The 23,462-nt window shown below is 40.9% G+C and overlaps 1 protein-coding gene and 1 long non-coding RNA gene across 32 annotated transcripts in view; both read right to left on the bottom strand.

Annotated features, from left to right (window-relative positions):
• TNIK (TRAF2 and NCK interacting kinase) overlaps nucleotides 1-23,462 on the bottom strand; it is a 308,457-nt gene that overhangs the window by 221,371 nt on the left and 63,624 nt on the right. The gene's annotated exons all lie outside the window — the stretch shown is intronic.
• LOC122455658 lies at nucleotides 15,081-22,491 on the bottom strand. The gene is made up of 3 exons (XR_006274023.1): nucleotides 22,474-22,491; nucleotides 16,976-16,978; nucleotides 15,081-15,465 (listed from the first exon to the last, which is right to left on the bottom strand). It is a non-coding gene; the product is annotated as an uncharacterized LOC122455658 (long non-coding RNA).

The following is a 23,462-nucleotide window of genomic DNA, read 5'->3' as shown; positions in this document are numbered from 1 at the left end:
CTCATTCTATCTCCTGGCCAGACCCTACACCCCAACCCCAGCCTGCTCCTTCACCCCGAACCCTGTGCTCAGTACACTCCCACCCTCAGCTCAGTGCAGAGAGGGGAAGAGAATGGGCTAGAACCAGGGAGAAGGTAGGTACCTAACTCTATGTGGGCAGAGCTGGGATCCCAGACCAGCAGCAGGCTGAGCGGGGCTGGCAGCCGGAACCCTGGCTGGCAGGAGCCGGTGGACTAAACCCCAGACCAGCAGCGGGCTGAGTGGCAATGGGCCCCGCTCAGCCCGCTGCCAGTCTGGGGTTCTGGCTGCCAGCCCCTTGCCAGCCAGGGTCCCGGCTGCAGGCCCCGCTCAGCCTGCTGCCGGCCTAGGTGAACGGAACCCCAGGCTGGCAGTGGGCTGAGCGGGCCGGCGGCATAAGATCAGCATTTTAATTTAATTTTAAATGAAGCTTCTTAAACTTTTTGAAAACCTTGTTTACTTTACATACAACAATAGTTTAGTTATATAATATATAGACTTATAGAGCGAGACCTTCTAAAAAACGTTAAAATGTATTACTGGCACATGAAACCTTAAATTAGAGTGAATAAATGAAGACTCGGTGCACCACTTCTGAAAGGTTGCCGACCCCTGTCCTAGTGTGATGCAAAGAAAGTAGTACTTCATCACAGAGCAACACAATACAAACAGGTGGCAATCCTGTCCATGACAGAAAAGGGAAGTTGAATAAATCCCTCTTATACATATATGTATGTGTGTGTGTGTGTGTGTGTGTGTGTGTCTCTCTCTCTCTCTCTCTCTCACACACACACACACACACACACACACACACACACAGACACACACACACACAGACACAAGTTCCTGGACACATTAGCTACCCATGTTAAAGGCTACTCTTCGGCACAGCCTTCAGAGTAAAGGGTGGATGGCAGAAAGACGAGACTGTGTTACTACATAAGATAACTTGAGCAGATGTCAGTGTTTACTAAGCAATCCTGGATCTGCTCAGCATGTTACTCCCAGACACTGTGGCAGATTTCTGAACATTCACTTTCCAGGCATTTCTTTTATGGAAACCTCTTGCTTTTCCTCTTTCCTTGAAAGTGAGATCTGCTTAAAAATCTGAAAGGTCAGCAACACCTTTGTATTAGCAAACCAGCTCCTTAGCGGTGATGAGCAATAGGGACAGAATGGTGTCAAATGTTTCATACCTTATTTCACCAGAGAGGGCATGCTAGTGATCATCAAGAGCTTTCAGAAAGTGGGGAGAATAATCTGTCAAATAATAATTAGAACGGAAATGCTTCATTTTTGTGCTCTCAAGTCATTGCTTAGCAGTGTTCCTCTCACTGGATGACAAAAGGCATAGTCACCTCTACAACTGCTGCCAATTAGGCGCTCTTGCAAAGGGCAGCTATTCAGTTCCCAAGAAGAGCAAATGCTTGGCCTTATATCACATTGCAGGGATTAGAAGAGACATTTTTATGAGGAAGAATGGGAGCCTTTGAAACCCTGTGATTTATTGGGCTGCCTAATGTGTCGAACAGGCCAGAAAACGGCCATCTCGTGTTTTGAAAAAGAAATTAGAACAAAGTCAAAAATGTGAAACTTTCCACAGGAAGGGGTTTCCATAACAATTCCCTTCTGAGAGAGCCAAAACAGAAAGTTTCAGCTCCCCACCTGGAAGACTCCACCAATTTCATTCTCTGCCTACAGCAGAGCCTTCGAGGTGGGCAGCTGCAGTTTCCATTTTCCCAATGGGGAAAAAAAAAAGTCAAGATTTTTTTTGACAAATTAAATTTTCCTGTGGAAAAGTTTTGCACAAAGGGCATTTTTCCATTGGAAAAGCCATTCTGATGGAATATTCCTGCCCAGCTCCCCTTATTAAGGGTGCGATCCTGCAGCCTTTAAACAAGCACTTAGAACTGACTCTCATTTGGGTCAACAGTAGTCTTATAGCTAGGGCCCTACCAAATTCGAGGTCAATTTTGATCTATTTCATTGTCATAGGATTTTACAAATCATAAATTTAATGATTTCAGCTATTTAAATCTGAAATTTCACACTGTTGTAATTGTAGGGACCCTGACCCAAAAAGGAGTTATGCGGGGGCGGGTCCACAAGGCTATTGGTGGTCAGGGGTGGGGGGGAGGTTCGCAATACAGCTACCCTTACTTCTGCACTGCTGCTGGCGGAAGTGCTGCCATCAGAGCTGGGCAGCTGGAGAACAGTGGCTGCTGGCCGGGAGCCCAGCTCTGAAGGGAGAGCAGCTGCCAGCAGCAGAGCAGAAGAAAGAATGGCATGGCACGGAATTGCCACCTTTATTTCTGTGCTGCTGCCTGCAGATCTGGGCCCTCAGTCAGCAGCCGCCACTCTCCAGCCCCCCAGCTCTGAAGGCTGCAGCGCAGAAGTAAGGGTGGCAATACCACGCCCCCCTAAAATAACTTGTAACCCCCTGCAACTCCCTTTTGGGTCAGGACCTCCAATTTGAGAAACTGGTCTCCCCCATGAAATCTGTATAGTATAGTGTAAAAGCACATCAGACAAGATTTCTCAGGGGGAGACCAGATTTCAGAGTCCGTGATGTGTTTTTCATGGCTGTGAATTTGGCAGGGCCCTACTTAAATAAACAAATATTCACTTTGCAAGTTTCTGGACGGATCTCTGCAAATGATCTTCAAACCTGACCTGTAATATGCCTGGTATGCTCGTGCTAGCTTTCGCCTAAAGAAAAGGGCTACCAAACTGTACCACAGGTTTCTGATTTATACAAATGACCCTTCTGGGAGTTTTAGGGAGCTCAGCATAATCATCACATGTGTTACTTAATACACACCTGAATCACCCTCTCTGGTGGTAAAACACAAGTGCATGTCCAGGTAGGCAAAATATGCCTTTTGCATTATAAAGTATGTATATTTTTAATGTAGCTGGTATATGATTTGAAGTGTAGTCAGTCTTACGTAAGAAATATGAAAAAGTCTTAGAAGTGGCCAATTTTCACCATATCTACAAAATATTCGGTAAACCTTCCTAAAATAAAGTAAACCCAAGATTATTCCCATATTTTTGAGCTCCAATTTTTGGGGGGATTTTTCAAAAAAATTAACAAGAACTAAAACTCTTAATGGAGAGGAATGAAGAGATTGAGGCCATCCTAGATAAGAATAAGAAATAAGAGAAGAAAAATACTTCTCTGAAGGCTGAAGTGCTGGCAGCAGAGATGCAGGTATATGGGCCCAGCAGTGAAAGACCTACAGTCACAGTGGACCACCCACAGACACTTAACACTGAGTCACTGAAAGTGGGTGGCCATACTAGAAAAGGGGATGGTTGGTATGGGAATTACACCAGTCTGTAAAGCGGTCGAAGATGGGAAATGGCAGAGAGAGAGAGAAGCAAGTCAGTTGCAACCTGGCCTTGTAGCATAACATCCTGCCTGTGACCTAGTCTGCCCCTGATTCCATCAAAAGCCACAAAAAAACCAGCAGGACAGTGAGATGTTGCCAAACCCATCACTGGAATGGTTGTCTTGTTATGTGTGCTTGGCATCTAGAGAGGGGCTGGGTCTGAGTTACAGCACCATACCACTTAGACGGCCTGCTTTCCGACTGTGTTGGAAGTAACAGGATTTTTTTTTTTTTTTGGACTCACTGGCTGCTTCTCCATTAGTCAAAATATCTTCTGCTCAACAGGACTGAGCAGCAGACAGTGAAACACTGAGGCTGACAGAAGAGATTTCCAATTCGTCACCAGACTCGGAACTTTAAAAGCCCTGAGGAGCAGCAATGTCTCTGCAAGGCCAAGGCCAAGAACAGGATGGAGAATGAAGAGTAGCATTATGGCCAACCTCCTATCTCGGCATAAGGAGATTTGCTAGTTCTGCTCAAGCTGGAATATCAAACAATTTTGCGGGAGCGCAATCCACCAGACTGACTGGGGGTTCCTGAGGCCTCTAATTTCAACTTTTTCTCCTATCCAGGCCTGCTTCATGCATCAAAAAATGCTGTCTTTTGTACAGAATACTACATCATAGGGGAGATAAAAATCTGATTTTTTAAAATAGATTATTTAAATTGGATTTTTTGATTTTGTTAATTATAATAAGTTTTTTTAAAGTCTGTTTAAAATGAAATCTGTATTTAATACAAATATGTTAAGGTCTAAACTTCTTATAATCTGTTAAAACATTTAAATACAAATTAAGTATGCTGAATCCATGAGCCTCTATCAAAATGTGAATTAAAGGTTACTTTTCGATACAAAGAAAGAATCAGGGGGAAAGCATTTAAACTTTGACACCAAGCTTTATAAAACGTGGCACAATAAGTCAGGTACTATATTAAGGGCTTGTTTTGTTTATCAAAAATAAATTTTATATGCCATTTCTGTGTGTTTAACTAGATTAAATAGTTACCATCCTAATGCAGCTTGACACAAATCATGAGGAAAAATATAATTATCTAGTAAATAAGCAATACATCATTCACCATTTTCTAACATACTAAAATGTACAGTTAATATCACAGGTTTCAGAGTAGCAGCCGTGTTAGTCTGTATTCGCAAAAAGAAAAGGAGTACTTGTGGCACCTTAGAGACTAACAAATTTGTTAGTCTCTAAGGTGCCACAAGTACTCCTTTTCTTTTTACAGTTAATATGTATCTGAAAACATTAAGCTATGTAATGTCTTAAATGTATAACGCTATAGTACCCTCCTAGATAGAAAAAAGATATGCCAAGTCTAGTGTAAAGGTTCTATTTAGTTGTAAATCAACATGTTTTAATGGTTATATTAACAAATGAGAATGCACCTTTCTTTAGAAAATAACTGAAGTACAAATGGAAAAGTTGATCAAAATTGATTTAAATTGAGGCTTTTCACTTGGTGATTTAAATCACTGGATTTAAGTCACTTTGATTTAATTCAATCCACCCGTCTACATCACCTCCCTTATTTACTTGTTTAAAATGTTTTCTCCTTTTGATTTCAATTCAATTATTATAGATATTTAAAAAAAACAAAAACAAATGTCTGTTGCACAATAATTCCTAGTGCCTACTGCGAGGTGCTCAACATTTCTCTCCCGTTGATTTCTGGTGGAACCAAATGCACACAGTACCTAAAGAGTGAGATTTTTTTTCTTTGTTTTAAGAAGCTGAATGTGAATTTTTAAGGGGAAGAGAACCTCTTCAGAGTTAAGCCTTGTGGAGAACCTGGTTAGGGATGTTCTCCAGCAGAACTGCCAAAACTATCACTTCCTTCCCTCCCGACAGAAGTAGAAGTCCATCAATATATAGGACATAAAAACATACCACAGACTTGTACCACGCCCTGTGAGGTGCTGAGCACCTTCACCTGCCCCACCTCCCTCCCTCCCTCCCTCTCTCTCCCAAGAGCTTGATGTGCATTAACGGAATTTAGCACCACACCAGTTTAAGCCCCTCGCTGGCATCCACACCCATATTCTCAACCACCCTAACAACAGTTTGATCGTGATCTGATAGAAGATGCCCATTGTTATCTATCAAAACAAGGGATTTGCTAGAGCAGTCACTGATTTTCGACAGGGTGCATAAATACATGCCAGAGCATCAGAGGTTAGGGTATGTGCAAAAGCAGCTTCTTGAAGTATTACATTCCTGAAACAGATATAAAACACACCTGCTTAAAAAGTATGTATTGCTTGTGAAAGGGGCAGATTGAAAACACAAGTTGTCTACAGAGAGGTAGGGTATAGGCAGCGGGACACAAGCTTCCCCACGTTGCACTGGCAATATGCCTTACACCTGCCACGAAGGCAATCTCTAAAAAGTAACTGGGTAGTTCAGTCTTCACTCCCAGTCAGCCTTTGGCCTGTCCTCTGAGACTGGCTTGCAGGGGATCCTGTGGTAATTATCTTCATAAAAAGGATTGTCCCATGCCAACTTCCATATAGCCCCACCAATATATATCAGATCAGCCATTACCATCTTGGGCAGATTCATACCAGTGGCTTATGTTAGAGAAGTATTATATTCCATTCCCAACACTCAACCAAAGCCCACCATTCACTCATGAGACTTGGTACAGTCAGGGAAGGATGGTACGCTTTTAATCTATACGCCAGGTAACGCTGTCTTACAAACTACAATACACAGAAGATTATGCAAAGCAATATGGAGTGCTATCCAGATTGGGTTTTTTCCCCTTTTTTCTGGATTACTTTATATGTGTCTACACTGAGCTGCCTAAGCCACAAATCTGCTTCTGCTCCTACGGTTAAGTCATTCTGAATGGTATTCCCTTTCCTTTTTGTATTGACCCCCACACTACTCCCCTCCAACTCATTGCTTTGTAGAATTGATTGGTAGAATTTATCACTTTGCTTCATGTTCCTTTTTCTAGGTCACTGATATATAAAATGAACAAAATCAGCGTTACATGCTGAACCTTGTGGCACCTACCTAGTTACCTTTCTCCTTACTGACATGTAGCTATTCACAGGTGCCTTCTGTTTTTGATATCCAAGCTATTGCATTACACACTCCAAAAGGCTCACAGCCAATACCATCCTAGTGAACTTGCAGATTCTATGCAGCATTATAAAAAAATTGTTCCAGGAGTTCATCTTCCAGTTAACTCTATTTCATTTCTTCTTCAAAGCATCCCACGAGTTTGTTAGACATGATCTCATTCTTATGTGAGCCCAAGATGACCCTCCTTTAATTAGAAAATAATTTCATAGGTATTCCCTTGTTCTGTATCCAGTTAGGTTTTCTGTCATCTCCTCCACTGCTGAATTCAAACCAAACGTCTGCAGGTTTCTAGATTTTCCATCAATCCCTCTTTAAACAGAGCATCAAACTTTCAGGATTTTTCTTTTGCTAAAATTAGTATTGTACTTTGTGGTAGCCCTCAGTGGTGTAAGGCATATTTTATTGATGTCCCTTCTAACTTAGTGTTTTTCCAGTCAATTATATATTTGCTTTCTCCCTTTCAATGCTATTTTCCTGTAAGACTAGGCTCAGCTGGGGAACTCTGAACAGGTTCCTGCATTCTAGTTGTTTGGTCGGCGTGTGTTTTGATGAATGATATGGGACAGGTCTCTCCAGAGAGGCCTGCCTTAATCCTGTGTCATTTTTGAGATGTTCATAGATTACGGATGGCACATGGAATGAGAGCAATTTGCTGATATCCTTACAAAAATACTACCACTACCAATAAAATGGGTTATAATTGCTGCACATTATTTGTGCTATACACAAATATTTATTTTTTGGTGTGGTTTTTTTTAAACAAATATTTGCATCCATTAAGACCTACAAGGATGAGCCTTTGTAGGTTAGTCCATGAGAGATCAGGGTAGTACAATACATACTGTATATTGAAATAATTTGTTGTATAGTATATTAGCATGAATATTAAGACAATCCATTGAACAAGTGTGTTAAATAGAATACAGGCATTTTTAAACCCTTGCCACTTAGAACTTAGTACTTAGAAGTAAGGGATTATTCAGACAAAAGGTCCTGAATCATGGAGTTATTCCAGTTTAATACTGTGAAACTGTTTTATTCTAAACATTAAACCAGAATAAAATGGAGTAATAGAATAATGAATCAGAGGTACAGTCCCCAAAAGGTTCATGTGTAAATTATTTACCATTATTGAAATACAGACATTTCACCAGATTTCAAATCACTTTTGCATGCCCATGGTGAAGCATTTTAGTGATTTTAAAGAAACCATACACGTAAGCAGAATACAGAATAAAGGCTTCACTAATAGTGAGGTGTCAATTTTCCCAGAAAAGAAAAAATCAAATTATTGAATGACATTCTGTAAGACGTCTATATAGTTTATTTTTCTGATGCTGCTTTATATTAAAAACAACCATCGCCATGGTCCTTTGATAAGGATTCATTATCTCTCAATTTATATCCTGGTATTTTCAGTAACTATTCTTGCCTCTCACTCATTTTAGATTGCTCTGCCTATGATATTACTTGTGGGGGATTTGTACAATACAGAGTCTTTGATCAACCAAGAATTCTTGTCACAGATTCTTCACTTCAGACCTGATCCAAAACCGAGTAAAGTAAATAGAAAGACCCCCTAGTGATTTCAAAGACTTTAGATCAGGCCTTTGGAGACCAGTCCTCTACTTCTTAAGCAGACAAAATTCCCACTGAGCTCAGGATCAGGCCCTGAGTAGTGCAAAGATGTACAACTGTATATTGTTGATTGATACTTAGTCTAGTTCACAGCATAGATTATCTTTAATTGATCCAGTGTTTTTTCTACCCGTTTCAGTTTTCATCAAAATATGTTCAGAGCACAATCTTAATTGTGGTCTCCTGGTGGATGCAATTTAGTTTTCATTTTTTGTTCCCGATACAAAAGGAGCTGATCTCATATCACACACAATTGTAAATTCCCAAAGGGTTAGGTGGCAGACTGTAAATTTGAATCTCTCATACCCTACTGAAATAAGTGTATAAAACACACGTAACTGCTGAATACAGCTGACCAGAGGAAGCCCATTCTGTTTCACGGCAGCTTTGGAAGTTTCAAAATTTGTTTTCATTCCATGTTAGAACAAAAACAAAACCACCCCAACATTTTTGCAAAAACGGAATTGTGTCGAAATGTCAGTTTGCAATTTGAGAAGAGGAGTTGAAATATCACCTGGACTATGAGTGAGTGTAGACTGGTGGTTAGGGTGCTAGTCTGCATGCAGACGATCCCGAATCAAGTCCCTGATCTGTAAGGGTTACCAGATGTCCCATTTTAAAGAGACAGTCCCATTTTTGGGGACTTTTTCTTAGATTCGTGCGTATTACCCTCCACCCCGTCCTATTTTTTCCCCAGTTGTTATCTGGTCACCCTACTGATCTTCCTGATTCAAAGCAGAGGGGTTTTTCTCCCCTGGCCACATCCCAGATTACAGAGTATCCCTCAAAAACATCTGTCAAAACCAAAAAAGTGTCTTCACAAAACATTTCTGCTTCAACACACCAGCATATTCCAACCAACTCTACCGCTGATCAGTTAGATGCCATGGGACTAGGCAACACAGCAGGAGATTTCAACTTTCCATAGTGGGAAGGATGGTCTTTTGGCTCAGGACTGTCACTCAGAAGGTCCAGGTTCTCTTCTAGTCCATGAACTTCTTATAGGATCTTTGGCAAAATTACTGGCCTAAATTACTGAGGCCTACATTTTCAAAAAGTATGCATTAAGTCATCCAGGACTTTTATTTTCAGAGATACTAAATACACAGAATTGTGATTTACTCCTGTGAGAGCAGAATGGGGCTCAGCTCATCTGAAAGTTAGGCCCCTTTGTGCCTCACTCATATTGGACACCCAAAAACGGAGGTGCCCAAAATAAGTGGACACTTACAGATGTAGGTAGCCATAACCTCTTTATCAGTTTTCTCATCTGCAAGATGGGGCTAATGCCAGCCACACAGGGAGAGGAGGCAAGTTTGAGAGGCTTAATTAGTTTTTAAAGCTCCTTAAGATCACCAGCTGGAAGGTGCTAGAGAAGAATCCCACCCTCTCCCAGGTTACTGAGCTGTTTGTTCTCCCTCTTTGAATCTCTCATTTAGAAGAGTTATAGCTTATCAGTCACCAAGAGATAATAGTCCTTTCCTCCCTAATTTTGTCTCCACTTTCTCGCCCTCCCTGCTGCCTTTCCCTGTGCATGAGTGCACAGCCCCTTTAATCTTCATTTCAGATGTACTTTTCTTGAAATTACACATGTATTATCTGCAATGGACAGTGCTAGTCACCTATTTCTCCTCAAAGGACACAGTTTGACCTTGTACTTGCTTGCAATGCCTGAACATTACCTATGATACATTCAAATAGGAATCCCTTTCCAGTAGCCTTTATTAGCAGTGAACCAACTATCTGAAAAGCTATTGCTCTGGGGGCTTTTTTCTCCCCCCCCCCCTTTTTTTTTTTAACCAAATGCAGCATTTTTCCCAGGCAGAGATATATTATGGTGATTCAGATGCTGACAACTGTGTAAATCACGCCCAGGCAAGAATTATTGATGACCTCATTCCAGTGAAGAATTATATCATCAGACTGCCCCATGGTATTTTGATCTCAGAACCCTGAAATTGAAAGGTGCAAGCTCTGTTTTGCTTGAAAACATAGCAGAGCATTTCTTCTAAATTACCCCATTTCACAACAGCAGTGAATACTTATTTTCCTTTATTAATAGACTCTCCCTCCCATTTTTCTAATTTTTAATTAAAATGCTTTCCTACAGTTATTTTAGCATTATTAGCTCTTGTACAGTATCTAATTTTAAATTATAACGAATGGTGCATCCAACATAACCACCTCTCAAGCAGGCTTATCTCCTGGGAGTTGCTGTGATTAACAACTCCCATGTGATGCAAGTCAAATTCTTTATACTCAGCTCCAGCCATATTGCCCGTTTCCTTAAATTGGTACTCTGTTCTTTTATTAAATGATAATTAACTCATCTCTTCTTCAAGAGCTGGTAGTTCTTGCATTCAAAAAGAAGGCTGAGAATGGGCCCAAATAGGAAAAGAAGTTTTAAATTGTATACTTGAGCTTTATCAAGTTACTAGTCACATTTCATTTTTTCCTGTTTTACATGCTGAAATAAGTTTACGTGACTAGATAAATTGTGCACACACTCATCTTGGGAGTTGGAACTCAGGCTAGAAGAGAAATTCAGTAACTGCTAGGAGTACTGGGTTCTTTTAGCTCTGCCCAGCCAATAGGGGGCGACATGGCTCATATATAACAATTCTAGCCCTTGCTCACTCTACAACACTGAACATTTGTAGGGGCATAACCCTGCTCCTTTCTAAGCATAACTTGTATCTCTGTATCACGTCAGTAACAAAGGAAGATAAGACTTTTTTTGTCCCTGCCACAGGTCTAGCCTAGTAGATGGTTGTTTTCCTTTAACCAGTGTGGTACTGGTTTAATTGGTTTGGCCAACCTTCCTCATATAGCAATGCATCCTACAATAAATTACATCATTTACTGATGGTGCTGCTTTGCATGGATGCCCTCTGGTACTCTATCCATTGCTGAGGCACTGTGGGGTAACTTCCCAAATATGCCCCAGAATGCACTGATACAAAAACACAGGCAGGTAGCATAGTAGATGTGGATGCACACAGTTCAACCATGGTGGAGAACGAAAAGTTTCAGCGTGGGTGCACGGTTCACACTATGTTTGTTCTAACTGCATCAGAAAAGTGTATCACATGGATTAAACACAGTTGTTGTAACAATAGTTTTGTAGTTCGTTCATGCAGGATCAAAGTCTCTTCCTGCATCACATATGTCCTTGCTCAAGTAATAAGCAAGTTCACTGTAATCTTGAGTCATGTAGGAGAGTCTGGTATACATATACAGCAATGTGCATGGCCAGCTGGAATAAGACCTACTCATATGTTATGAATTATGTATCCTTAGTAGCTTGCAGGCAAAGAGGAAATAAACCCCAATAATACTGACAGTTAAAGGAGAGTTTTACTGCACCACAGATTACTACTACTACTGCAACATCACTACCAGAATGGGCATGCTACTTTGCTACTAACAGAGATTTTGATGAATCATCAGACAATGTATTGAACCCAACTGCTCTTCCTTGTAGTATCTTAAAGAGATTTCCTTAATGGGGGTCAGCATGTTTTATAGCTTTCTTACAAATCTCATGATTGTATGCCTGGCTGGTTTCTCTAAGCTCTGCTAATATCTGATCCATGTACCAAGCCTTTGGCCTTCAATCCATGATCATTGCAAAGGCCATCCTACCAATACAATTCAAGTCTCTACTAGAGATGTCCACACCAATGTAGTCTATCCTCCTCCTTCAGTTGGGGCAACTCACATTTGGCCCTACGCAACCTTATGTCATTTCCTACCAGATAAGGCCAACCATTTGACCATCTCACCATTTTAATTTCCTGATGAAGAGCTTACTGATTCTTTTCTTGTGGCTGTTCAAGTCTCTGTTCTGTATGTTAGGGTGGGTCAAATTACAGTTTTATATACTCTACCTTTTAACTTTTTATCACAGACTGCAATAATTTGACTTTTCACAGACTCTTAAGATTCTGACAGGTTTCAGAGTAGCAGCCGTGTTAGTCTGTATTCGCAAAAAGAAAAGGAGTACTTGTGGCACCTTAGAGACTAACAAATTTATTTGAGCATAAGCTTTTGTGAGCTACAGCTCACTTCATCCCAAGCCCTACACCCCCTTTCCTGGGGAAGGCTTGATAAAAATCCTCACCAATTTGCATAGGTGAACACAGATCCAAACCTTTGGATCTTAAGAACAATGAAAAAGCAATCAGGTTCTTAAAAGAAGAATTTTAATTGAAAAAAAAAAAAAAGTAAAAGAATCACCTCTGTAAAATCAGGATGGTAAATACTTTACAGGGTAATCAGATTCAAAACAGAGAATCCCTCTAGGCAAAACCTTAAGTTACAAAAAAACCCACAAAAAACAGGAATATACATTCCATTCAGCACAGCTTATTTTATCAGCCATTTAAACAAAACAGAATTTAACGCATATCTAGCTAGATTACTTACTAAGTTCTAAGACTCCATTCCTTTTCTGTTCCCGGCAAAACTATCACACAGGCAGAGAGAACCTTTGTTTCTTCCCCCCTCCAGCTTTGAAAGTATCTTGTCTCCTCATTGGTCATTTTGGTCAGGTGCCAGTGAGGTTATCCTAGCTTCTTAACCCTTTACAGGTGAAAGGATTTTTCCTCTGGCCAGGAAGGATTTAAAGGTGTTTACCCTTCCCTTTATATTTATGACACGCCCCCCAAATCACAATAGGGGGGAACGCTGGCTGTGATTTCTTCCTGGAGCTCTAGGAGAAAACAGAGTTAATAAGACACATGCATCTCTAAATCTACTACCAAGTATATAAAGACTAACAATATTTTCCACATCTCAAGGACGATTTTAACCAGTTGATTCTGGGAAACTTTCATGGGAGAGTGCATCAGCCACTCTGTTAGAAGCTCCTGAGATGTGTTGGATGTCGAAATCAAAATCTTGGAGAGCTAAACTCCACTGAATAAGTTTTTTGTTATTTCCCGTGGCGGTATGAAGCCACTGTAGCGCAGCATGGTCGGTTTGCAGGTGGAAATGCCGTCCTCAAACATATGGGCGTAGTTTTCCAGAGCGTAGACAATGGCGTAACATTCTTTTTCACTGACTGATCAGTTGCTTTCTCTCTCAGACAGCTTCTTGCTGAGAAACACTACACGGTGGAATTCTTGATCCGGTCCTTCCTGCATTAAAACTGCTCCCACACCACGCTTGGACGCATCTGTGGTTACTAGAAACGGTTTGTCAAAGTCTGGGGCCCTGAGCACGGAGTCAGACATGAGTGTCTTTAAGCTTTAAGCTGGTTAATGGCTTTCTGACACTCTTCGGTCCGCTGAATGGCATTTGGCTGTTTCTTTTTGGTTAGGTCTGTCAGAGGGGTGGCAATTTGGCTGTATTGCGGTACATATCGCCTGTAATAACCAGCCAAGCCTAAGAAGGATTAAACCTGTTTCTTTGACTTTGGGACAGGCCACTTTTGGATAGCATCCACTTTGACCTGTAGAAAGTCAAAGAAACAGGTTCAATCCTTCTTAGGCTTGGCCGATTATTACAGGCGATTTGTACCGCAATACAGCCAAATTGCCGCCCCACTGACAGACCTAACCAAAAAGAAACAGCCAAATGCCATTCAGCAGACCAAAGAGTGTCAGAAGGCCTTTAACCAGCTTAAAGCGACACTCATGTCTGACTCTGTGCTAAAGGCCCCAGACTTTGACAAACCGATCCTAGTAACCACAGATGCGTCCAAGCGTGGTGTGGGAGCAGTTTTAATGCAGGAAGGACTGGATCAAGAATTCCACCCTGTAGCGTTTCTCAGCAAGAAGCCGTCTGAGAGGGAAAGCAACTGGTCAGTCAGCGAAAAAGAATGTTACGCCATTGTCTGCAAGTGAGCTGTAGCTCACGAAAGCTTATGCTCAAATAAATTTGTTAGTCTCTAAGGTGCCACAAGTACTCCTTTTCTTCTTAAGATTCTGTTACTCCTCAATTTATTCAGCTCCCAGCAACTTCTTTGTTGATCTTAGTTCATTAAAAATCCACAGGAGATCTTAATGTTTATCTGTTAGGGCCATTTGCTGTTCATCTGTCACAGGACTTCATGTAGATAGTAAATGAGTACTCATTTCCTGTGTGATGGATTCTTTCATTCACGGGATACTGGACTTCTTCAGCTTTGGGGGACAAAACTTCTGCTTCCTTTAGGCTCTTTTATGTAGTTTCTTAAAGTGAAATGTAGCTGTATGTTGCAGAGTTCTGCAACTAGAGAAATGGAATTTGGTTTACTTAACAATAAAAATAAAGGATTTCAAATTTAATACTTCCTGACAATTTGTTGCCTATCTTTTGGGTCAGCTTATGGCTGGGTTTAAAATGAAAAGACCTCAACCAGCCTTGAAACTTTTGTGCAAAACTTTCAACTCACAAGGTCATCTTGAACTGACTCTTCCCAGAAATTTGGCTTAAATCAATCTTCTTTCCATTAATGACATAGAATGGGGTTTGGTCTTGAGATTGCTCTCACTGAAGTCCCTGAAGCACATAATCCCTATGCCAAGTACAAGCAGCATTTTCCACTCTTTCTATTCTCACAAGTCTCATTAACATTTGGACTTTTATTTAAAACCCCTGGTCCTGGAGTCAGGTGGTTACATGAGAATCCCAGTTTCCATTAAAAAAAACAAAACAAAACAAACAAAAAAACCCACAACTTTTAGTCATCCTGGTTGCCGAGAAGAGCTAGAAAGTCTGAAACCTAAAGCTCCAAAACCAAAAGGCAAATCTTAGTAATAAGAAAAGGAGTACTTGTGGCACCTTAGAGACTAAAATTTATTTGAGCATAAGCTTTCGTGAGCTACAGCTCACTAAAGCTTATGCTCAAATAAATTTGTTAGTCTCTAAGGTGCCACAAGTACTCCTTTTCTTTTTGAGAATACAGACTAACATGGTTGCTACTCTGAAATCTTAGTAATGTAAGCCAATCACAATTTTTAGGCCTGACTCATGATTTTTGAACGATTGGATTGGGCACTAGAGCACAAGGCATTGTATATCCAAATAAAAAGTATTATAAACATACAGTGAAACAGCAAGGTAAAAAATTGCAACCAGAACGTTTGCCATGACGGGAACATTCTTTCACCTCAGGCAAAGACGGGGAGGTGCAGAGGCCAGGAAGGAAACATTAGCAAAAAGGACTAAACTACCCTTTTATTCCCCCAGTGCATACACATACACGGGTTGCCAACCCTCCACGATTGTTCTGGATTCTCCAGGAATTAAAGATTAATCTTTAATTAAAGATTATGTCACATGACAAAATCTGCAGGAATATGTCTAATCAAAACTGGCAACTTTAACACACACGATATATGCTGATATAGCAGCTAGCTAGTACCAGCTCTGAGGTACATGTCTGGCTGGAGCTCTCCAGAGCACTCCCTTGCTTGAGAACAATATTTTCGAAAGGAGAACAAGAGAAAATGTATTCTGAGAAAATGAACATGTAATACAAATGGCTTCTCATTAGTCCCTGCTATTCTAGTGCTCAGACCACAGATATTAAGCCAGCTTTGTGACTTGTTATGGCTATCAAAAAACACCCCTACTAGCCAGAAGTCATCTGAGCAGCAGCAATATTAAATCTAGCAATATTATGGAATCCCTGGTGTAAATTTGAAATTTCGCTTAAAATAAAAACACAAACAAAAAGAAACAGTTGACTGATCTTCCAAACAAAAGGCTTTTATTATATTCCACCACTGATGAATTAGTCCTGACAAAGTGGAAGGAAAATCAGGCCTCATGTCACAGCTGCAGCACAGAGAAGCCTAGAGAAAGCAGCTCACTGGAGTGTCTCTCTGTGGGCAATCACAGCTCGACCCTGCAAGGTGTCTGTACCAAGTACCTTCGGCTCCCACTGAATTGTCAGCTGCTCAACATTTTACAGAGTCAGGCCACAAATGAAGGCTTAAATCATCAAAACATTTTGAAGGATTTTATCAGTTGGCATCCAAAGGCAGTAAAAAAGTTAGGATTGCAGCTGGTAGGATTAAAATATCTAAATTACTCAGCATGGTCCTTAAAGCAGCATTTGTGAAGATAAAACTAACATAGCAGCAGCAGTGGTGTAGCATGAATGTGAAGAGAGATCTGAACAGTTCCATCAGAAAAGGGATTGCTATCGTAAAATTCCTATTTCAATGCCTCTGCTTTATTTCCACTCCTCATTCTGAAGTAAACCAGATTCAGACAGAACAGTGATAAATAAATGGAATATTGCCAAACCTCAAAGAAGATCTGAGCCATACCCCCGAAAGGTCATGAGATTTCTGTCAATCATAAGATTTGTTAAAAGTTTCTTTTTAATTGGAATTCTGTTTTGTGAGCCTATGGGGCTCACATTTTCAGTCTTTTTCCACAATTCATTTAATCATCTGACTCTAGAAATTGGGGCTTTAAGAAAAACTGCAGAATTGTGAGTGGCAACACTGCATATGGGATGGTCTCAGCCATTCAGAGTGCAGGGACAGTTAAAAAAAATGTACAAAGCTAACAGTGTTAGGAAGCATTAGGAAAATAATAGATAATAAGACAGAAAATATCATAATGCCACTACATAAAGCCATGGTACCCCCACACCTGAATATTTCACTCATTTCTGGTTGCCACAGTTCAAACAATGATGTTAGAATTAGAAAAGGTAGAGACAAGAGCAAATAAAAATAATTAGGGATATGGAACAGCTTCCATATGAGGAAAGATTAAGACGACTGGGATTGCTCAGCTCAGAAAAGGGACAAATAATGGAAGATATGATAGGGGGCTATAAGTATTGAATGGTGTGGAGAAAGTGCTATTTACCCCCTTCACATAACACAAGAGCAGGGGTCACCCAATGAAATTAATAAGCAGCAGGTTTAAAACAAACACAAGGAAGTCGTTCTTCACACAGTCAACCTGTGGAACTTGTTGCCGCGGGATGTTGTGAAGGCCAAAAGTATAACAGAGTTCAAAAAAGAACTAGATAAGTTCATGGAGGATAGGTCCATCTATAGCTATTAGCCACGATGGTCAGGGATGCAACCACATGCTCTGAGTGTCCCTACACCTCTAACTGCCAGATGCTGGGACTGGACAACAGGGAATGGATGAGTCGATAACCGTCCTGTTCTGTTCATTCCCTCTGAAGCATCTGGCACCAGCCACTGTTGGAAGACAGAATACTGGGCTGGATAGGCCACTAGTCTGACCCAGTATAGCCATTCTTATCTACCTACTAAAAGGAGTACACCTTACTAGATGCAGATGTTTGCTGTGCATAAGCACCATGAGCAAATCAGATTACAGGGATTTGTATAATCATTCTGGGGTAGTTTCAGTACTTAGGAGCAACAATGGGAGGCAGATGGTTCTTATGGGAGCTCAGCTGAGGGAAACATGGTGTCCACTGGAAGCAAAGGCTTCACACCTGCTACTACTCCATTTGTGGAACACCTTACTCTCCACCCTGCCAATTTTACTGGCTGGTGCAGCAGGTGCAGAGCAATGACCTTACCACCTCAGTGCACCCTTTGGGGCACTGTGCCCCCTGGTGAAGTAAGGATAGACAAGACCTGCAATTCCAACTAACCCTCATATGGTCCCCAAGCAAGGATTCAGCAACAACTCTTTAGATGCTTTTCTCTCCTTTCCATCCCTCTCCCCAGCTTCCCCTCCTACAGGCCAACAAGGCTCTTGCCCCTATAATAAATATCATGTACAGGTGTGCTCACAATGCACAACTGGGTGGTGGCAATCCCAGACTCTCCTGGTTCAGACTTGAAGCACAAACATATGGCTATGCTGCAGTTATTCCATGAAAGGAGGCTACTGACCCGTAAAGAAGAAAAGGATTAGAGTTTTTACCTTGTAACCAGTAAGCACCTTCATGTTATAACTGTAATATTGCTCTCATACTGCTCGCCATCTCATTCAATTTTGACTTTAAGCCAAGCATCTTCACATTGAGCCTGCTACTCACAATATCTCCCCTGAATTAAGTGATAGCAACAAACCAGTACTACTATTTATTTTGATTTCAACATATCAGCTTTAAAAGAATTCCTGTAGCAGAAAATTCAATCAAGTAAATGGACATTCAAATATAATTAAACTAAAACATTCTCTATTGTACATTCCCAACAGCAGAGGTCGAGCATCACCCCTTCATGCTGCAAGTACACAACACAAGTGGTTTTCATTGAGATAAAGATCAAGAAATGCATCTTATCTCCACTGGAGATCATTAAATAAAGTCAGCACAGCTTTCAAACCAAGCTAGTGAGATGATCTATAAAATTATCTGGTCTTGTCATTGCACAAGCTCATTTCTTACACACTGCACCATATTACTTCCCCCCCCCCCCCCCACCTCCATGCTTAAACTCAATTTTAGATGTAAAATATTAAAATATCCCATTTAAACATGGATACAAACATTTTAGAAACTTACTGGCCATTTGCACCTATATTTGCTTGGATAAAATTAAAGGGATTATGATCGCTCCTATTTCCAAGTGTTCTCTGTTCACCAGCTAAAGCCAAGAAGAAAGTATTCCAGAATCAGACCCGGTGAGGATTTGAATATCCTTGTTTTAAGCTTCTGGTGTTGACCACTGTCAAAAGGTAGGACATCAGGTCAGATGGACTCCGTTGGGCTAGGCTCTGTACCAACAGAACAAAAAGATGGTTGCTGCCCTAAAGAGTTTACAATCCAAGCTAAGTATTTTTTGTTGGCATTTTGCTATCTTCATGTATTTTTAAACTGCTACTGGTAGCTATAAATACTTTCTAATATAAAACATAAGAATTAAAATATGGTGTGACTTTTTAAAAAAAAACCCTCAATTATGACTTTCATGTTTTTTCACAATGACAAAACCAACTAGCCTTAACAATAACCAAGGACCCGGGTTCCTAATGCTTTAGGTATGTTCCGTTGATGGTTGAGCCAACAGTTGTTTCCCGTGGGACTGATCAGCTGCATTTGTGTATGAAACTGAGGGGCTCAGAGGTAATCAACTGTCCAGTTTAGAAGATTAGAGTAGAAGGGGAAGGGCAGCACATGTATGCACAGTCTGCAATAGCAAACAACCTCGGTGCTTTGATCCTTTTTGTAGGATCACTCAGAATGTGACAGAAGGGAACTTCAGGAACAGAGGAACAAATAGTTTTCTATATTTAAGGTAGATAAATTTGGGGAACCTGTCAATCCTCGTCTCAAGTGGTTTATCACAGCTAGACCTAAAATGGCTTCCTCTTCTAAGGAGAGCTAACCTGATAAGGAGTGAAAGGAAGCATGGCTGACAGTCAATATCATTCTTGCTCCAGTGAGTACATCGTAGAAATTGGAGAGTCTTAAAACAGAAAAAGAAAAGGAGTACTTGTGGCACCTTAGAGACTAACAAATTTATTAGAGCCTAAGCTTTCGTGAGCTACAGCTCACTTCATCGGATGCATTTGGTGGAAAGATGTATAAAAAGAGTCATAGGACAGAATGGCTCCTGGACTGGTAAAGGTACACAGCCTTTAACCTCTCTGTTCCCAGTTCAAACCCACTGCATGTTTGTAGCAACTGGAAGTCATTCACTTGGCAGGGCACAGTCATTAAGAGAGTCTAGTATTCTCAGAAGTACTTAGTGTTCACATCACAAGAACCAGATACAAAAGCCTTTATCCTGCCAAGCCTCATGTGGTGTGCATCAGGGAGCCCAAGAAATGGTGGCCATGTGTGGATTAAGTGCCAGGCCTAGATTTCTATGCTAAGGAGACCTCCAATGCCCTTTGTGTGCCTCCTCCCTAGGTGTGCAAATTAAGAGAAGGATGGTGTCTCATTGAAAGATAATGGTGTCTGATACCTTACTTATCTATGCTGTCCCTTCTTTGGCCTTGTTCCTGTTACTAAGCAGAAATAGTTTGGCAGTTTTACAACAGTTCTCTCACTAATCATGGCATAGGATCCCCAGCACCCTCTCTCGTTAATTACTTTTTACCTTTCATTTTTACGCAGAAGACTATAAATGACAGTGCTGTGCCTCTTGAGGCCCTAATTGACCCCTTTATTGGCTATCTAAGCTGAAAAGCCAGGGACTGAACGGGTCTGGAGACAAAACTACCTTCCCATAGCAGGGAAGTTTGCACTATTATGGTATCTCTGGTGAATAAAGAGAGAGCTTCAGTCTCTTAGGCTGTCAGTCCAGATCCTTTTCACAAGCAAACTCTCACAAAAGAAAAAAAATTAGGCCAGACTGCCATTCGAATCAAATGGAAAACATGCCTACCCCTTCTTCCCTCCCCCACCCCCCAAAAAAAAGACATTCAGAAGCAGCCCATATTTGTTTGGCATATTCCATCTTTAGGTAATTAGTACAAAGGGCTTTTCAGGTAAGCCTAAGAACAAACGGCGACGTTCAAAAGAGATGTTTAACGCTGCAGTCAGCTTTCAAAGATTCATGAGCAGGAGATGCAGAGAGATCCAACTGGCTCCCCTTAGGCATCTTTTTCCTTCAGCTCTTCCAAGTCAGATTTCAACAGCAAGTCAAACCACATCAACATTTGAACAGAGAAAAAAAATGACAAGCAAGAAAATGTCTCTGAAGACACAAACCCCAGTGACCACCAAAGCTTCAAAAATACAGTCTGAACAAACATTCACAGGATAGCATTCCCCCCTCTTCTGCTCACTCCCTTTAAACTATTGAAAGAGTGCTCTTAGAGAATCAAGTTCAGAGACACAATACCACCAAAGTATTCTGAAACGCAGTTTTTTTTAAGATCAATGTTGTTAGAATTGACCTATTAATTGGAGACATTCACTGTGTTTTAAAGGGCAACAATCAAAGTTTTGTGGCTTGGGGTTTTTTGTTTGTTTTTTTAAAGTGAACCGCTTCATAGCTGCATTTCATTGTTATAGGAAATGACTTTGAAATGTGCTTTGTGCTTTCAAAATGCTGGTACACTATTTAGGGCATTACTGTGTGATGTATTATATTGGGTACTTAGACACCCTCAGTACCATCCTATGAGAATACCTCAATCTTTAATATATTTAGTCTTCTAATACTCCCATGAGACTGAAGTGCTATTGCCCCAATTTACAGGAGAAACAGACACAGAAAAAGACCAAGTAACTTGCCCAAAGTCACACAGGAAATCTGTAGTAGAGCGGAGACTTGAACCCAGGTCTATGTCTCAGGCAAGTGCCCTAACCACTGGACCACCTTTCCAATCATTATATCTTATCTGATAAACAAGTCACTTCATCAAGCTAGCCTTAGTGCCATTAAAAATCTAGTATTTGACACCTAGAACAGTATTTTCCTCTGCTTAGAGAGAGATATCCCGTGGTATCACAAATACTGAAGGGTGGCAAATGTTAAGATTTTAATGGCACCCACTCTACACATTTAAAAAGACACACACACACACACACACACACACACACACACACACACACTTTTAAAATCAGTCATATCCAGAACAGGTTATTTCTAGTTTTCTTTTCAAATAGAACTCAAAATTTTAAAGGGACCAAAACTAAAAATGCCTGGAAAAAATGCCTATCATATTTAGATAATAACTAGAAAGATATATTATGCATCAGAGAGATGCAGGGTTATGGGAAGCAGAGAGTCAGACATACTCCCTGATCTTAGGAATTTATTGCTTTCAGTTCCAATCCTGCAATGAGGTTCAGTTCCTGAGTGAAGTCCCATTGCCTTCCAAATAGAGCTCATTTCAGGATCAGAACCTTAGACTAAAAAAAAAAAAAAAACAAACACAACTAAACAAGAAATAGCTTGGATGAAAGCCTGGAATTAAGATTGCTTATTAAGGGAAGGATTTCCTGGAAGAAATTAGTTAGTTTTTTCAATCCTCACAAAGTCGCATAAAATTTCAGCTTGCAAAAAAAAAATTAACATTCATTGAAAACCACAACAACTGTGCGTCTCCCCACTCCAGGCACACTTTCCCCAGAAAATCCCACTGAGCTCACTTCCCTGATGACAGCACATTGCACCATTAACATTAAAATGAGGAAGAGAGACTTCTGAACAGGCAAGGAATCCCACAATTTAATCACAAACTTAATATTTCTGATGCTTCTAAAATCTAAGAAGTAATTAATCCACTTAAAGATCCTCTCTGCTTCATGAGAGCGCTGGCACTGCACACCATGGTGCCTCTACCAACCTATTCCAGTCTGTCACATGACAAAACGCACATTACCACTGCCCTTCTCCATCCTTGGTCTTGGTTCACTACCCGCAAAATACAGTAGGGGCCAGATCCTAAAATCACGGAAATTGGCATAGCTCCACTATACTCTATGGGCTGTGCTGCTTTGCACTAGTTAAGGATCTGGCCCTAAACACGTTCCAAATGCTAAGCATTTCTAAATTAGACCTTGAAAGAAGAAACTTACTCTGAAATATTTGTATGTTTGAATATTCTTTTGCAGTTGGTAAATACCTTGGGGTCTGCTGCCAATACACTGCATCAGATATCAAAACAACCTTCCTTTACTTCTCTCAAAGTTACCAAGCAAATTGCACCTCTGAACCCTCATGGTGTCTTCAAGTGCAATCCCATCAGGTCTCAGGACTCTAGCTGTCACTTCTGTCTTGGGGGTGGGATACAGGATCCCCCCTCTCTCAGACAAGACCTTGGCTACAGTCCCACATACCTTAGCCTCAAGCCCTGCAGTTCTGTTCCGTCTCGGGCAACAACGGTGGAAATCAGTGGCCAAACCACTTTGTTAAAGCAAAGCATTATTTATTTAGAACAAAAGCATTTCAGAGAAGACATGTCTTAAAACAATAAAACTGAGGAGGTTGTTTGCCTGTCTAGCTCTTCCCTAAGGCCAAAGGGCCCACTTCTCTAGACTCCTCCACAGCCTCTCTGCGCCTCCCACCGTAGCCAGCATGTGACAAGCGGCACCTCCCATCCCCCTCCCCCCCCAAAAAAGGGCTTTTTTACTGTTTAGTGCTCTTTTGATCTCCAGGCTCCAAGTTTTGGCCAAAACAAGGCATGCAACTGGCTAGAGATAGGACACAGGCAAGGCCTTCAAAGCTAACAACTCACCCCATCATCTTTCAAGTGTGAGCTGGGATGGGATATTATCTAGCTCTGGTGTGTTGCTTTCCTCTTCGCTCTTCCCACAGCCCCATCCCCATCCCCACCCCCACCCCAAGTTAGATCAATACATTCATACAGGATATTTTAATAGCCCACTATAGTTCTACCATAATTTGGCCTCACTGACCAAGTCCCATACAACATTCATAGACTGAGGGGCACCCCTAGAAGT

This window comes from Dermochelys coriacea, chromosome 9, assembly GCF_009764565.3.
Source record: "Dermochelys coriacea isolate rDerCor1 chromosome 9, rDerCor1.pri.v4, whole genome shotgun sequence".
In the NCBI taxonomy this organism is placed as follows: Eukaryota; Metazoa; Chordata; order Testudines; family Dermochelyidae; genus Dermochelys; species Dermochelys coriacea.
Note: the sequence above shows the minus strand (reverse complement) of the source record. Positions and strands in the feature narration are given on the sequence as shown.